General features: G+C 36.9%; 1 long non-coding RNA gene across 1 annotated transcript in view; it reads right to left on the reverse strand.

Annotated features, from left to right (window-relative positions):
• LOC136026647 (uncharacterized) overlaps window positions 1–18,215 on the reverse strand; it is a 100,204-nt gene that overhangs the window by 726 nt on the left and 81,263 nt on the right. Inside the window, exon 3 of the long non-coding RNA XR_010617369.1 lies at window positions 1–264. This exon is cut by the window's left edge and continues 726 nt beyond it. This is a non-coding gene — a long non-coding RNA (uncharacterized LOC136026647). The remainder of the gene's footprint in view (window positions 265–18,215) is intronic.

Consider the following 18,215-nt stretch of genomic DNA (forward strand, 5'->3'; position numbering starts at 1 on the left):
CTGAAAACAAAATACGTTTGAAATATTTTCACTTTTCTTACCTTCATAAATACAAAATCAAGACTTTAAGTAATAAATATCAGTATATGTCCATTAAACTGAAAATCCACAGTCATTTGGTTTTGTTGTTGCTTTTTGTGTTCTGGTTTGTAGGTCCCCAACCGCTTTCGCCTATTAAAAAGAGTACTAGCCCTCCTAATTTACAATTGGATGATCCCCTATCGAAGTTTCTATGACAACTCCTTCGATGCAAAGTGCGCTGGTCTAAAACAAAAATAATAAATGAATAAAATATAACACATTGTGCCCACATCATTCTTCATTTATGCAGTGCTGTTGCGCTGCCAATGATGAGTAATAGCAGAATGTGGGTTTTATTTATTTGCTTTGTCTTTAGTTATTTTTTTCTCTTTCTTTTTCCTGTGTATTTGGTTTGTCATTTTTTAAGATGGTTTTATTTTTTTTTAAACTGGTTTTCTTCTATAATTTTTTCTCTCTCCGTTGATAATGGCTCCTAGACATTGATCTGAAATAGTTCTATTCAGATCTTTTATTATTTTAGGTTTTGTTGTCGTGTTTTTTATTTCGTATTTTTTCCACTACTTTATTCAAATTAAATCTGTTTTTCTCTCTTAATTTTTTATGACAGAGATTGAAGATACATTTGAAGACCTTTTTGCTAAATTTAATTTAATCTTGTTGAGACACTTAAATATTTCCAAAGGTTGGTTTGAATTTCCTGGGAGGTTGGTTCATTATAGTGAAAATCATCATTCGCCAGAGTCGACGATTCAGTCTGCCCATGACAGAAGACGCTTTGGATAATCTCGCTTGGAGCTTGAGGAGAAGCAAGCAATTTGAAGAAATTATGGAGCCCAGGTAGGTGAAGTCTTGAGCATATCCGATTTTTGAGGGGCTAAAAGGCTCGTCTGGAGGAACATCTGTTTCAGGTATTTGACGGCAAGGTTGGCTGGGACTATCATTAGGAGGCACAGATGGGCTAGTATTGTTTAGGAGCGAAAAGAAGTGGTTCTTCCACCGCTCAAGATAAGAACCTTCATCAGAAAGAAGTGCCCCATCCCTGGACAGGACGGGACCCAAGGTGGGAGTTTTATTTTCCGTGAGGTCTCGGAGATGCTTGAATAGGCTGCCCATGTCTTTTTTTGCAGCTAGTTCAATTTCATCGGCTTTCCTTGCAACAAACTGGGTTCTATCCCGGTGAATGAGTCTGTTCCTTACTCCATTGAGCCTTCGATATGTGGTCATTTCCCCAAGAAGTTTTGCTTCCGTCTTTGCTCTAGGACTTGCAGTGTTTCATTATTTAGCTACGATTTCATTGGGTAACTCCTCTTGCCAACGACTAGTTGTGCTGCTTCGCTGATCTGCGATTTAAAATGCTTCCGGAGATCTTCGCTGCTATTAAGTGAGCCAAGGGACTCGAAGCGATTCGATATCTCAATACTGTACTTCTGGTGAGTATCTGGTTCCTTTAGTTTCCAAAATATCTGTAGCAACGGGTTCTCTTTCCGATCTTTGTGCATGGAGGCGAAGCCAGAGATCGGCGCACACCCCCCCTCCCACAACTTTAAGGGGACGGACATAGCCATAGTTCGTATACAACTGTTTGCGAATTTCAATTTGGGTTAATTGGTACTTTTCATGGTACGGTTTCTTGGAAATTTGGATTTTTTGAGTATTTCCTTTATACAGTGGCGTCAATTCACGAAAATGCAGAGGGTTAAAGTGGGGGTGGAGAAAGTGTTTTTCAACATCTACCCGGGATATTGTTGTTTTTTCAATTCTTTCAATAAAAATACCAAAAATGGCCTTTTTTTAAACAAAATTATTTTCAAAATCTGAGTAGAAGGAGAGGCAAGCAAATTCAAGTAGATAAAATATAGGTAAACCCCACTGCAGCCTTCCCCCAATTCACACCGTCTGCATTTTTCATCGTTATCTAGTTTTTCTATCTATTCTGAAATGAACAGAGTTTGATGGTCTTTGTTGAAATATCTGCATCTGCTTGGCCTCTCGACTGGCTAAGAAATCGTCTATTTTGTTTCTTTCTTTTATTGCTACACTTAGTCAGGGTTGTCCTGTATGAGCCAAATTACAAATTAATTCTGTGCAAAAGAACTAACCTAAAACTTAAAAGGAAGAACGTGCAATCTAATTTTGTACGCTGTGGGATAGGAAAATTTCAATGGGAGGATTTGGAAATACTTCTTTTAAAACGATCAAGGTGATCGTTTTGGCGTGTGATTTGCCTCGTTTTAAATAAAAGTTGGTACTGATTAGTTCATGTGATGAGGCCAAAACAGGGTTATGTCCAATGAAATTTTTCTTTTTGTCTTTAAGCCTCTACTTTGATCGAAATAAAAATTAGTTTACCTAATATGTGAACAGCAAGCACAATTCTGTAATACCAAGTTAAAAATAATGAGAACAAATCATCTAGTTGAAATACCAGTCAGGGGAGGTAGCCAATAAAACCGTTTCAAATATTTTGCCAAAACATGTCTCGTGTTCCTGACAATGAACCTGAAATGGGCCATTGACCCAAAGTACAGTTTCTTTTAACCGAAATTTTGTTATCTGTGTGAATTAATTGTGCCTTAATTGTTGATAATGAATTGTCGTTTTTTAAGAAAATGCGAAATTTATGTTCAAAACATTTGTCTTAGCAATTTATACTTATTTTAGTTCATTTTACTCTTGCGGCTTTTTTAGGCTTATGATTCCTGTTTCGTATTGGGAATACCATAGTCATGGGTTTACTGGGATGAGTAAATAAGACATTACTTGTTTCATATCATATTTACAGGGACAGACACATCATGGGTGCCTAATTTGTCTTTCACCCAATCTAATAACAACTTTTCACCCAATCTTTTATGGAATAGTCCCCTGAAGAAAGGGGACTAAGCCTAAACATGCAGCCTTTAGCTAAGAGAGCTTTTCAGGTAATATTTTCCAGGAGTTTTTTCCTTTGAGAAATTACGATGAGGGCGTGTTTTGTTGTTACTCTTGTTACCTTGAAAAATGATTGCACTTTTGCAAAAGGAGCAAAAATTACTTGAAAGCAGTGAACTAGATGCAAATTTAGAAGAAAATCGTTGACACATATCATGAGTTCTTGCCTATAAGGGTTGCAGGGGGTTTTTAGAGGCGTTAAAGTATGATTCCGTAGCTGTGCTGTGTGCCTTCAGGGGTTTTATTCAGGCAACAAGAAACGGGTCTTAGTCAGAACTTGAGTAGAAAGGAAATGGTAAAAATATAATACATTACGCCAAATTCGCTACTTGCTTAGGCAGTGCTATTGCGGTACCTGCGACAAATATGAAGTTTGAAGGACAGCTTTTCATCAATAATAATACCATTAAGTTGAACATACTAAACTTCAGGTCTGCTAATGGTCACGTTTTACAGGTTAATTTCAGATAACTGAAAACAAATCTAAGAGACACGGAAGAAAATAAACAAGCTTGATTTAAATCAGGGCAAGATACTTAGCTGCAAGATAATTGGCTTAAATTTGGGCAAGGAAAATAAGGGATAAATAATTGGCATTAAACCATACAATTACTCTCTCAAAGCAGTTTAACTCTAGTTCTCATTATGGGCATTTCAAGGTTTAGGATGACAGTGTACATCAACTTAGAGGTTTCTGTTGTCTTTTTAAGTACAAATAGTGTATTTCTTGTTTTAATTTGACTCTATTTTTAGGAGTTATAGGCTGTTATATTTCTTAGTATTGGAAGTGATTGTCTCCTACTAGGTTGCTAGCTATCGCTGCAACCCAGATAGCATGATGCAGGAGACTGTGGTGTTATGGCACTCGAGCATTGGTTTCGTAACTACTTTGTGGTTTGAGGAAGACTAACCTCAAGAGTTTTCCAAACATAGAGCTTATCTTGGTTTATCTGGCAGGGATTTTGACGTCAAATGGAGCTATAATTGATTGGATACATGTGAACTGCCTTACCAAGTCAACAGCTTGGCTGTTAATCTCAACAGTTGCAGGTGACGTCGAAGCAATCTTATCTAAGGGCATTATCTTTGTTTTCTCCCAATTAATTTGCAGCCCTACTCTAGAGACTTTGGAGCAGAATGTCTCGAGCTCAGCTATAAGTTAGTCAAAATGACCACTAAGGACATCTATATCGATCACGAATTCAATATCAGAGAGGGTCTTCCCATCATAACCGTTTCCGAAAGGGTGGACACGATGTGTTTCGTGCAGAAAGTGGTCGATGAGCGAGTTAAACAGCCCAGGTGCAGCCGCGCATCCTTGCCTTACTCCGTTGTTGATGGGGAAGCAAGAAGAAACCGTCCCATTTACTAGGATGGAGCTTTCTGTGTTGCCATTAAGTTCTTTAGAGAGGCTGACTATTTTTGTAGGTAGGTCTAAAGCTTCCAAGATTATCCACATGTATTGTTTGTCTATGGTATCACAGGCAGAATGGAAGTTAATGAAAGCTATATACGCTTTTTTGTTGCATTCCAGTGTCTTCTCAACGATCTGTCTGAGTGAATGTATCTGCTCAATTTTCTGTCTTCCTGACATGAACCGGGCTTGTTGAGGCGCAAAGCATGTAATAAGCTTTTGGTGCGTTTCGGGAAAAGCATTCCAAACAGCTTTCCAGGAATCGACAGTAGGGGGATACCGCGATAGTTGCTGCAGTCCGTCATAGTGCCATTGCGTTTGAACACTGGCACAAGGTTTCCTTATTTATAATCTGACGGTATTACTTCAGTGTGCCTGATGATGTTGAATATCAACTGTAGCCAAAGTATCATCCCTGAGCCCCCCGTTTAAGTAGCTCTGGATTGATTCCCCCCTTTCCAGCTGCTTTGTTTATGAGTTTTTTTAAGCGGGTTTTATCTCCTCCGCCAAAAATTTGGCATCGTCAGGGGGAAGGGTAGCCTCCGCAGCAGCAGCGATGAGTCCTGAATTAATATGCCACCGGGTGGATCTGAATTTAGAAGCTTATCGAAGAGTTTCTCCAATAGACCTGAACTCGTGACGAATTTTGTTTTTCTGTTCGCTGCTTTCAGGCTTGCGTACACAACGGTCTGTAGGCTGGTCAACTCACGCAGGATCTTGAATGTTGCGCCACTGTCTTTCTTTTTGGCAGCTAGCTTAAGCTTAGTGGCTTTGCCCGCTATAGAGTTTTTCTTGTCCTTGTGGAACACATAGTTACGCTGTTTGTTGAGCTGTCTGTAGAGCTTCATATCTCCTTGTAGTCTTGCTCACCATCTGTGCTTGATTAGTTCTAGCGTCTGTTTGCTTATCCACTTTTTTTCGCTGCCTTTGGCTCACATGTTCTTTGGCTGATGTAAGAATATTTTCGTTGAAAGTCTTCCACGATTACTTGCAGTCTGAACACTGTAGGAGAGTCTTAAAGTGGTCGAAGACTTTAACCATATACCGCTTACGAGCCGAAAGATAATCCTGTAATCGAGAAGTAACTATCTTCTTGGAGGAAGAGGAGTCACTCTCGCTGGTCTCACTCGAAGTTCGATCCTTGCAGAAACGAGACTCTGGTTAGCATTGCCGAGCACGGCGCCTCTGTATGAGTGTCAGTTCTGGACAGACGAGAGCCTGCGTCGTCTAACAATGATGAAGTCAAGCATCTTTTTGTTGTGCGATTGTGGCTCTACAATCCGTAATTTGCAATGACTGATAGGACGTGGGCGATGCAGCAGTTTAGCAGCCTTTCATCACTATTATTCAGTGTATCCACTGTCACGAGTCCAACAAATGCATCTTACAGACCAGAGCTGTTCTCGGTAAGTTGTGTGGTCGTGACTCGTGATGTAGTCGTGTGGTGGCACGGTGTAGAGCTCAGGAGACAGTAACGCGTGGAATTTATCATTTTTACATCATTGATATCGTTTGTTGGTGCATTGCAGGTAAGATAGTTATCTTCCCATGCTTGCAGTAGATTCTTCCTCTCAGTAGACGTGACGAAATAGGTGTGAATGACAGTAGCGTTTCCCAAGTAAAGCTGTTGAGAGCAAAACCGAAACCCTCTCTTCTTTGAGTTCCACCAGACCAGAGCAGTGTCCGTCTTTCTTCGATGTCTTCTTCGTCGCTTCCAGTGATGTGCGTTTCTATTATTCCAGCGATTGTCAAATTTTATATTTTTGATTCTTTCGCTAAAAGAAGCTTTGATTAAGGCTGGGTCAGTGTCAATTCGTTTTAGGTGGCAACATTTATGCCACCTTGATATGCGATGTTCAAAGGAGTGCGTCCTTGCACAGGCCTTGGTCTGATTGGGAAAGTGGGTGAGGCATCCAAGGGTACAGTTTTAGTTCCTTTCGTAGCAATGAAATTCGAGAGGAGGGCTGTTAACCCCACTGTCCTTATTTGCATTTAGTTCTCCAATGGCTAGTCGGATATCCAGAGGCACCTGAAGTCAGCTCTGCATGCCCCACAAATATGCATGGAAGAGGAACTTCGGATGAGCATCATTACCTCCAAACTGACATTTTTATAGCTATATTTCATCCTTTTTGACTCTTGATTGCTCAGTACCCATTTAGGGAGTAGTGTCCTTGACAGACCGGATGAATGGTCCTAATCAAATCACTGTAAGCACATGTTTCACAGAGCACATATTTCACAAGTAATTACATATTAAAGGTACGTTATTTGATCCAGTGTCTACCAAATTAGATTGCCTAAGGGCTCAGAGTGCTGAGCCCCCCTTAAACTTCAAAAGCAAAGATATGTTGAACTAGATTTTATATGTGATTGCTCAGGCATCATTTGAGAAGTATACTTGGAGGGTCCAAAGGAAGAAGTTGGACTAAATCACCACCGCCAAATTCATACAGATGGGAACTTGCGCCTATCCTAACTTATGGCTACTCAGGAAGCATTTTGAGGTTGACCTTAAAAAACCTGATGACGGTACTGAATCAAATTACAGTAAGAACCTATTTCACATTCGCTGTTACTTCGTACGTCTGAATATAAGAGTTGAAGAATTGTTTGCACTTACATTTTTAATCTGTATATGTCAATTGTCTAAGGCCTAAGCCCCTCCTAATTTAATAGGCTTAGACCTATTGTATGTCTTTTGAATCGTAACCGTCTGTGGATAATTTCTAAATGACCTTAAGTGATCAAACAAGGATTCTAAGTCAAAAGTTGATTTTTAGCACATATTTTTAAATATTCCCTGGGCTCTTTTTTCTTTTACAAGAAAATCAAAGAAAAATTCAGGTTTCAAAGAGTTCGTGGTAACGAACTGTAGTAAGGAGCGATCCGGCTCAATAGTAACCAAAACTCAAAAAAATTGAATTTTGATATAAATAGCTACATCAAAAGAATCGCATTTTAATGCTGATTTTAAATATATAAGTTTCATCAAGTTTAGTCTTAGCCATCAAAAGTTACGAGCCTGAGAAAATTTGCCTTATTTAGGAAAATAGGGGGAAACACCCCCTAAAAGTCGTAGGATCTTAACGAAAATAACACCGTCAGATTCAGCGTATCAGAGTACCCTACTGTAGAAGTTTCAAGCTCCTATCTACAAAAATGTGGAATTTTGCATTTTTTGCCAGAAGACAAATCACGGGTGCGTGTTTATTTGTTTTTTTTGTTTTTTTTCCCAGGGGTCATCGTATCGACCAAGTGGTCCTAGAATGTCGAAAGAGAGCTAATTCTAACGGAAATGAAAAGTTCTAGTGCCCTTTTTAAGTGACCGAAAAAATTGGAGGGCATCTAGGCCCCCTCCCACGCTCATTTTTTTCCCAAAGTCAACGGATCAAAATTTTGAGATAGCCATTTTGTTTGGCATAGTCAAAAATCTTAATAGCTATGTTTTTGGGGATGACTTACTCCCCCACACTCCCTGGGGGAGGGGTTGCAAGTTACAAACTTCAACAAGTGTTTACATATAATAATGGTTATTGGGAAGTGTACAGACGTTTTCAGGGGGATTTTTTTGGTTTTGGGGGTAGGGTTGAGGGAGGGGGCTATGTGGGAGGATCTTTCCTTGGAGAAATATGCCAGGGGGGAAAAAATTCAATGAAAAGGGCGCAGGATTTTCTAGCATTACTATAAAAAAAAAACAATGAAAAAATAAACATGAAAACGTTTTTTCAAATGAAAGTAAGGAATAGCATTGAAATTTAAAACAAACAGAGATTATTACGCATATGCAGGGTTCTAAAAATACTTTAGCATAAAGAGCGAGGTATTTAGGAGGAGATAAATACCTCGCTCTTTATGCTAAAATATTTTTAGTGATTTCAACTATTTATTCTACGGCCTATTTGATTCAGGGGTCATTCTTAAAGAATTGGAACAAAACTTACGATTTAGAGTAAAGAGCGAGGTATTAACGAGGGTACAAACCCCCTCGTACACATAATAAAAATATAAGAATATAAAAGTTTGTTACGTAAGTTAATTCTTAAGTTACGTATATTTTTTACTAATAAAAACGTTCGTTGAATATTAAAAGTTCTAGTAGCCTTTTTAAGTAGCCGAAAAATTGGAGGGCAGCTAGGCCTCCTTCCCCACCCCGTATTTCTCAAAATCGTCTGATCAAAACTAAGAGAAAGCCATTTAGCCAAAAAAAATTAATATACTAATTTCATTTCAATAATTTATGTGCGGAGAGCCTAAATCAAACATGCATTAATTCAAAAACCTTCAGAAATTAAATAAAAAAAAAACTAGTTTTTTTTAACTGAAAGTAAGGAGCGACATTAAAACTTAAAACGAACAGAAATTACTCCGTATATGAAATGGGTTGTCTCCTCCGCAGTCCCACGCTCTTTACGCTAAAGTTTTTAGTTGTTTTAAAAAGTAGAATTGTGGCAAAGAGTCAAACTTTAGCGTAAAGAGCGAGGGACTGCGGAGGAGACAACCCATTTCATATACGGAGTAATTTCTGTTCGTTTTAAGTTTTAATGTTGCTCCTTACTTTCAGTTAAAAAAACTAGTTTTTTTTATTTAATTTTAATATGGATCGAGCGCTTTTACCGTAGCCAAACTTTATTCTTATATATTTTGAAATTTTCGAAGAAACACATAAAGAAATGGTGGAAAAAATACGGTAATAAGTACGCTAGTGTTCCCCAAATTTCTGTATTCGTTAGCATTTTTAGGAAGAAAACAAAAGCTGGGAATGGGATATGGAATATTCCTCTGAAAATAAACGAATCAATGTTTGTTGACTTATTAGTCTTTCCCGAACAATTCTGTAAAATATTAACCTAAAAAAGATAAAAAGTTAACTTTCATCCTAAGTTTAAAAACTTATTTTCTACTTCTTCTTGAAGGATATCGCCAATCATAAATTTTATTTTGTGTAGTTGCCTATTAAACATAATCTTTTTGATAGAATAATGATTTTCATTATAATAAATTAACCTCCCGGGGAATTCAAACCGGCCTTTGGAAATATTTAGTGTCTCAACAAAAAATTGGATTGAATTAATTTAAGCAAAAAGGTCTTCAAATTTACCTTAACTCTCTGTCACAAAAAATTAGAGAGAAAAACAGGATTAATTTTAATAAAGCAGTGGAACAAAATACGAAATAAAAAAAACAACATCAACACATTAAATAATAAAACAATCCGTATAGACCTATTTTGGCTCCACGTCTGGGAACCATTCTCAACGAAGAGAGAGAAAAAACAATTTAAAGAAGAAAAAACAGTTTTCTAAAATAAAACCATCTACAAAAATGACAAACCAGACGCACAGGAGAGAAAAAAGAGAATAAAAAACTAAAAAACAAAGCAAATAAATACAACTCACATTCTAAATACTTTTAGAACTGCAGTTACTTATTATCATAGGCAGCGCATTAGCGCTGCCTATGATAATAGTACCATTCTTAATAGTTGAAAGCCATTGGAGGCCAACCAACCAGAACACGCGAATTTGCTTTTTGCTAAAAAGAAGAAGAAGAAAAAACAACCACAAAAACCAAATGACCGTGGATAGTCAGTTTAATTTACATATACTGATATTTATACCTTAAAGTTTCTATTTTTTTATTGATGAAAGTAAAAAAATTGAAAACATTTCAAACGCCTTTTGTTTTCAGTAAAGCGCAAATTGTGTTCTAGTCTTGAGAAGCCATGGAGGTTATCAGCCGTACTCATGTTAATTTTTGCTCGTTTTGAATTTGACTCGGCTATTTATTGCAATTTCTGTTCGTTCTGAGATTCATTTATTGATTTGTTGTGATTTATTATAGTTTTAACCTTGGAAAATTATTTGACTTTATTTTTGCTTATCCTCGGCTTAATGGAGCTCTTTACTTTTCTTTGAAAAACTTGTTTGTGGATTTTTTTTTTAAATTAACCACTGAACAAGACGAAACCAACTGTGTATAGTGCACAAAAGATAATAATCTCCTTACAATAAGTCGATAAATGGGATTTATTAAATATGAAGACTATATTTATTAAAAAAAGGCCATAATACCCCAGGTTACATCCCCTGATTAAATATACCATGTTGGTAATATTTATACTATATATGGAAACAGGTTAAAGAAACCTATGCAATATATATTAAGTTGAATTTCTTTTGTTCGCTATTTTAGCAGCATTCTGTTGACTATTGCCAGCTTTGACATCATACCGACTTTCATTTGCAGGGTTGTTACTTGTTCGGGAACTTTTTTTTTAACTCAATACTGTTAGAAAATTTGACCTGCCCCCTAATTAAATTATTATACGTTGGATTTATTCTAAATTCCCCTTTATCTTATTAGTAATAATTACCCAGAAATAATTTTACTATCTCTGTTTTATTTAAATTAAACTCAATTTTCTCTCATAGTTTTTCGTAAATAAAAAAAAGTGTGGTCTAAGAAATTATTAACTCTCTCTCTCTTTCTCTCTCTCTCCCTCTCTTTCTCTCTCTTTATATATATGAAGCTGGTTCCCCGTAAACAATGGATACCAGAGGAGAAAGCTTGAAAGTATAAAACGGTACCATTGCGATGATTACGGTCCAAAACCCTTATCTGGAGGTTTGCAAGAAAGCCTGTTGTATGTTCTTCCTCCAAGTCACCTTAATAAGAAACATGACTTACAAACACCGATAGATTAAATTAGATTAAAAGATCCGTGGTTCTGTTAGTAGAGCCAGTGTCCAGTCATTAGTGTCAAGCGTTCCATCACGATTTTCTCCCCTCTATATGAATATTTTTCAGATAGTTCACTATTTTTTTGTAAATGTGAGGCATTTATGAACATGTAAAAAGTCCTACATTTTTACATGTCAAAAAAAATAAAAGATTATCTTTAACTAAGTTTTTAAGTATTTGATTCAAAAGGGAATAGAGGTCATCGAGTTCAGGGTTTGCAACTACATTCTTAGTACATCACTAAATCCATACCCCAACGAGTCGCGTAATTTCGACAAAGTCATTGGTGGCGGGGAGTTGGAAATAATTTTTCCAAATCAAGTGAAAATGACAGAGAAAAAATAAAAATGAGCCATATAGTTATAAAAAGGTGAAACGGTACTACTGAAAACTGAATAATTTCTTTGGTTGCTTGAATAATGCATGCTTATCTTAGTTTTGACAAGATTTTTGAAGAAACTGAATTTCAGCTGGGGGTGTGGGTGGGCAAACTGAGGTCTGGGAAGACAGCCTTAGGTGTGGGGGGAGCAGTTACTTCCTCTGCCCCATAGCTAATTACGTCCCTGATTCCAACACTTTGCCTCTCAGGGGTTAAAGAAGTATAGCCATGTGGTTCTGGAACCATTCAAAGTTGTATATGAAAAAAAGGATTACTTATTGTCATATTTACCTATTCAAATTATTTACTTTTTTTACTCTTAAATAGACAGAATAAAACGATCTGTAATATATAGCCTATAAACAAATCACTGTACTAAAACCTATTTGCGTTTATTCTGTGAGAGCTTCTTAGTTTTCAGCTTACATTCCAACCTGTTTTATGTTTATTGCTGTTCTAGAGATGTATGTCAAAGGTTTTTTAATGTTTTGAGGAGGAGGGGGGTTTAGTAATATAATTTAGACGCAAAAATTGTAATTATGTTTTTAAAACATTGAAAATGTCTCGCTATCGAAGCCACCACCAGCCAAAGTGAATGCATTTGTGGCGAAAGATTTCCAGCGTTTAGATACGAGAATATAATCTATTAGCAACTCATAATACGGATTCTTATAGAAAAAACTGAAAAGATATAAAATATTATTTAATTCAACGAAAAAGCCTATGTCAATAAAGATCGAGCAGAAACTAATTCAAAAACCTTTTTTTTTACAAAACATGTTATGAAAAAAAGTAGAAAGCTCCATTGAACCAAAAATGAGCAGAAATAAAGTAAAATAATCTTCCATGTGTAAAACTTACCGCAAATCACTATCAATAAATAAATGAAACTCATAACCAATAAAAATTACAATAAATAGCCGATTCAAACTCAAAACGAGTAAAAATTAACATGAGTAGGGCTTATAGCGCCCTGCCTTCTCAAGGCCGGAACGCGACTTGCGTTTTTCTGAAAAAGAAAATGAACGTGGATTTTCTGTTTAATTGACATATACTGATATTTATTCCTTAAAGTTTTGATATATTTTATTTATGAAAGTAAAAAAATTGAAAACATTTAAAACAGATTTTTTTCCAGTAAAGTGCAAACTATGTTCTCGTCTTGAGAAAGCATGGGGGATATTAACCCTACTCATGTTAATTTTTACCGAGTTTGACTCGGCTGTTTATTATAATTTCTGTTCGGTTTGAGATCCATTTATTTATTGATAGTGATCTTTGGTAGTTTCACGCTTGGAAGATTATCTAACTTTATTTCTGCTCATTTTTGGCTTAAAGGAACTCTTTACTTTTCTTTGAAAACTTGTTTTGCAACAAAAGTCTTTTGAATCAAAATTTAATAAAGCCAGATCAAGTCATGGTAGAAAGCCGTGGGAAAAGGACGGTCAATCCAACAGGGAATTTTCGGAAATATGGCTAAAAATGAGACAAGTAGTGGCTTCAACTCATTCGACTACAAATAGAGGAAAGATCACTTTGGCAGAACAAGGATTAGCAGCTTCTTTGTACCGACTTTGGCTGAATAGCCTGTGCCTAGTTTTAAGTAAATAATTAAGGGTAATGGAGTCAAACCTAAATGAACAGAAATTGAAGTGCATACAAATCTTAAATAAACAAACACGATTGATCCAGACGAAAAATAAAAGTAACCCCTAATCCCCTTCCTCTTTCAGGGCTTGAGGATCATGATTAACTGGAAGAAGATCCATATAAATGGCGCAACTGTGAAGGAAAAAAGAAAAGGAAGATTGATAATTAGGAATAAAAAGAAAAAATAGACGTGAATAAAAAAAAATTCCTTAAATTTAACTAAATGGAAAAGCTACTACTGAAGTACTAAGTGTTGCTAGCAAATTCCCGCTGAAGTTAATACTCTTTCGCAATACCCCCAACTTGACTAAAATACTCATTGATCTAGGTATTCCGTATGGTCAAGACATTGAACTTCAAATTTACAGTTAGAGAAACTACATTACAATTAATGAACATTTTTACTATTTCATGATTTTGGCATGATTACTTATATTTCTTTAACAACAAAACCAGTACGTTTTAGGGTATTGACACCGTGAATTTTGTAGTAATTGCAGGCGTGTCTTTAAATGCTTTCACCGGGTTATTTTTAAGCTATTCTTTATTTTAGACTACAATCAATTTTAAAACGAATAGTTTTAATCGAAAAGTTTTTTTTTAAATAAGTAATAATAATAGTATGCATCGTACCGAGGAGTACGTTATTTTTGTAGTATTGCTATTAATCTAGACGGGGTATCTGTCCCTTATATTCCCCCCTATCCCCCTAGATTTTGAAAGCATACCTTTTGTGGTGTTTTCATCAAAAACGCCCTTATGCCTTTCATTTTTTTTTTATAATTAGTCTTCCCCTCCTACTTTTTCGTCCATTGCAAGTAGAGCCATAATAAAAAAGATATATATATATATATATATATATATATATATATATATATATATATATATATATATATTATTTTTTAATGAATGTGAATCACGACATTAAAACTAAAAAGGAGCATTAATTATCCAATATGAGGGGAGCTCTCCCCCACCCATCAAACCACTGCTCTTTAAGCCAAAATTTTTTTCTTCAATGCCTGAAAAGCGAATGCTGGGAAAAATGGTAGTTACTCATGTCATCCCCGGACGCATGTTTGTTAAGCCTTTCAACTATTTTAAAAAAATATGTCAAAAATAAAAGGCTTTTGATGAAACGATATAATTTTCAAATTGAACATTTTTCAGGCATTAGTAAGTAAAGTACTTTTAGTTACCAACTGGCTATATATCTTGAACTCCATAATGCTTTTACTAATGCTTTTACTAATGCTCTAGTCAAACTGAAGCATCAAAGAGCATGAGTTAAGAGGGGTTATCCTAAAATATACTGAGTCTTTTTACTGTTCACTTTAAATTTTAGTATTGCTCCTATCTTGCATTTGAAAAAAATTTGTTTCTAAGAAAATCATTTGTTATTAGGCCGATTCTTTTAGCGTTAAAAATGTCAGAAAAGGGTAGTAATGCTGCCCAATTAACGAATGAGTAGCCTCGGCATGTATTTTTTCCCCTGATCATTTCATTTGGAAAAGGGGGTGGTAGAAACGTTGGTGGAGGGTCATTCAGTAGTGAATTGAAAGTTCTAGTGTTCTTTTTAAGAGTTGAAGATAATTGGAGGGCAATCAGTCCTCTCTCACACCATTTGATTTTTCAAATTCTTTACCAGTATCTCAGAAAAGAAATTGGTGTTTCAGAGCCAAAAGTTAGAAGTATTGTTGGGAAAAGGAATGAAGAGAGAGGAAAAGCAAAATTAAGTTTTCTGTCCGAGGGGAGGGGAAAATAGGAGGAGAATATTGTCTCTGGTCCACCAAAGCATGTTTGCATTATAGGCTCCTATGTGACTTCTCAGTATAGTTAAGTAGCGAGGTAAATCAAGAGACACTATACTTTTCCAGGTTCTTAAAATCGTGCGGTCTGCAGTATCTTGAGGACGGCAGGAGGCATTAAGCTCAAACTTCAGGGAGCATTGAATTGGAAGGTAGTTGAGCATTGAATCATGCCTTGAGGTAAAGGGTAGAACTAGGAATTTATGGGTGTGAGGGGGAGGGCTTGTTGCCCTTCAATCACTTTTAAGTAATAAAAAGGGCACTAACACTTTCAGTGTCCAATCGAATGAGCCTTTTTCAAAGTTTCGACGACAGCAAATGGCCTTCTCAGAATTTCTATCAGATGCATTACAAGAAAATACGAGGTTTGCAGGGTGGGAGTTATCCACTCTCCCATCACTCTAAATTTTAAAAAGGGCACTAGAACTTCTGATGAACAATCCAACAAGCCACCCTCCGAAGTTTATAAGATCACTCCTTCTATACAATCCTTATACGTCCTAAGGTTATAAGTTGTCTTGCTCAGAGGGCTTTTGGGGTGATTGTTATCTTCAAATAGATAATTTCCTGTCCGTTCAATTACGTTGAACAAAAATGGATATCTCAAAATTTTGATTGGATGTGTTTGGGAAAGTGGCGGGCGAGGGAGGGGGATTATTCGCCCTTTAATCACTTTCGACTATTAAAAAGAGCACTGGCGCTTTCAATTTCCAATCAAATGAGCCTTTTTCGAAGTTTCTTTCGGCCTTCAGCAAATGGCCTTCTCAAAATTTCTATCAGATGCATTACGGGAAAATACAAGGTTTGGAGGGGGTGGGGTTATTCACTCTCCAAACACTCTGAATCTTAAAAAGGACACAATAACTTCTGATTATCAATCCAACGAGCCCCCTCAAAAGGCTATACGATCACCCTTTCTATAAGCACCCTATATGCCCCCAGGGCATAACGTACAATTCTTGCCCTAAAGGCTGTGCAGGGTTGTCATACTCAAAGCCATAATTTCCAGATCTTTCAATTGAGTTGAACAAAATGGTAATCTCGGAATTTTGATTGGATGTGCTAGAAGAAATGGCGGGCTTGGGAGGGGGTTAGTTGCCTTCAAATCACTTTTACTATTTAAAAGAGCACTGGCCCTTTCAATTTCCAATCAAATGAGCTATTTTCAAAATTTCTACGACAGCAAATAACCATCTCAAAATTAGAATTAGATTCATTTCAGAAAAATTCGAGGTGTGGGAGAGGGGGCTATCCACCCTCCAATGGCTCTGAATCTTGAAAAGAATACAAGAACTTCTGGTTACCAATCCAATGTTCCCCCTCCTAAGTTTGTACGATCTCCCTTTCTATATACCTTATATGCTCCCATGCCATAACTTACAACCCTTGCCCTGAGGCATCTGGGGGGGGGGTCATCCTTAAATACATAATTTTGGACCTTTCAATCACGTTGAACAAAATGGCCATCTAAAAATTGGGATTGTATGGGCTTGGAGAGACGTTGGTTGTAGTAGGGGGTCAGTTGCCCTCCAATCACTTTCAACTATTAAAAAGGGCACTAGTAATTTCCATTTCTAATCGAATGATCCTTTTTTTTAAGTTTTTACAACAACAAATGAGCATCTCAAAATTTCTATCAGATGCGTTTTGGGAAAATATGAGGTGTGGAGGGGGCGTATCCACCCTCAATAATGAGCCTGAATCTTAAAAAGGGAAATAGAACTTTTAAATGACAATGGAATGATCCCCCTCTGAAGTTTATACGGTCATCTTCTCTAAATATACCTTGGGATGTGTTTGAGGAAATGGTGGTTGTTGGAAGGGGGTTAGATGCCCTCCAATCCCTTTTACTATCAAAAGAGCACTAACCCTTTCAATTTTCAATCGATAGAGTTCTTTTTGAAGTTTCTACTGCAACAAATGGCCATCTTAGTATTTCTATCAGATACATTTCGGGAAAATACGAGGTGTGGGGGGGTATTCACCCCCTGATCCCTCTGAATCTTAAAAGGGCCATTATAACTTCTGAATTCCAATCCAATGAGCCTATTGAAGCGTTTCTACAACCGCCCGTTACAAACTTTATATGCCCCCAGGGCAAAGGCTCACAATCCTTACCCTTAGGGCTCTAGGGGGGTTGTCATCCTCAAAGAAATAATTTCCTGACCTGTTAACTACGCTGAACAAAACGGCTATCTCAAAATTTTGACTGGGTGTGTTTTGGGAAATGACAAGCATAAGGGGGGGAGTTAGTTGCCCTCTAATCACTTCTGACTGTTAAAAGAGGTACTAGCCACTTCAATTTCAATCAAATAAGCCCTTTAGAAGTTTCTACGACAACAAACGGCCATATCAAAATTTGAAACAGATGAATTTCGGGAAAATACGAGGTGTGGGGGGGATATCCACCCTCCAAACACTCTGAATCTGAAAGAAGGGAACTAGAATTTTTTATTACCGATCCGACATAACTCTTTACTTAGGCAGCGCTATTGTACTGCCTATAATATAGCGAATCCAACTAACTGAGCTGAGGCTCAGATCACAAAGGCTTATAAGCTCCTCACCTCCAAAAATATTACTTGTGTGAGGGGGGGGGTAATATTCAGTCTCTCCGACCTTGCAATATGTTGCGCAATCTATTAGATACAATCTTCTCTTACTATATAATCCAGTGGTGCCGATTCGTGAAAATGTGTGGGGGGGGCAGAGATTTTGTCAATTTTTTACAACTTCTGAATTATATCCCTTTCTTCTTTGCATACCACTTACCAGTGCAAACTAAACCCCACCTGCTCACAGCCCTACCTATTTATTGCCTGTTTTCAGCAGGCTTGGGCGATGAGAATGAAATATTTGGGTTTATTGTATGTCAAGGGTTTCAACTGTCAATTTATTTTCTGGTGATTCTAGAGGGTCATAGAGCCCACACTAGTTTCATTTGATTTCTATTTGGATCAGTCACTTGGCTCTCTGTTGTGTTCCTAGTATTTCAACCTGTAGAGCCACAGCTCCCAAGCTTTCTAAGGTTACAGTGCTTCTGTTCCCTCAGAAGCACTCTCCTCAGTTAAACTAGAGACATATTGGTAAATCCTTAGTTCAGTTCCCAATTTTCCATGGGCTTGTGAACTATCTAAATGATAAATTACTTCATTATTTCAAATTTATCTATGGTACAAGACTATTTTTAAGAGTCTGCAGCTCCCCTCCTCCCTTTTCTAGGCAACACTGAATCGCATGTCTGCTG

The sequence above is a fragment of the Artemia franciscana genome, chromosome 4 (assembly GCF_032884065.1).
Source record: "Artemia franciscana chromosome 4, ASM3288406v1, whole genome shotgun sequence".
Classification (NCBI taxonomy): domain Eukaryota; kingdom Metazoa; phylum Arthropoda; class Branchiopoda; order Anostraca; family Artemiidae; genus Artemia; species Artemia franciscana.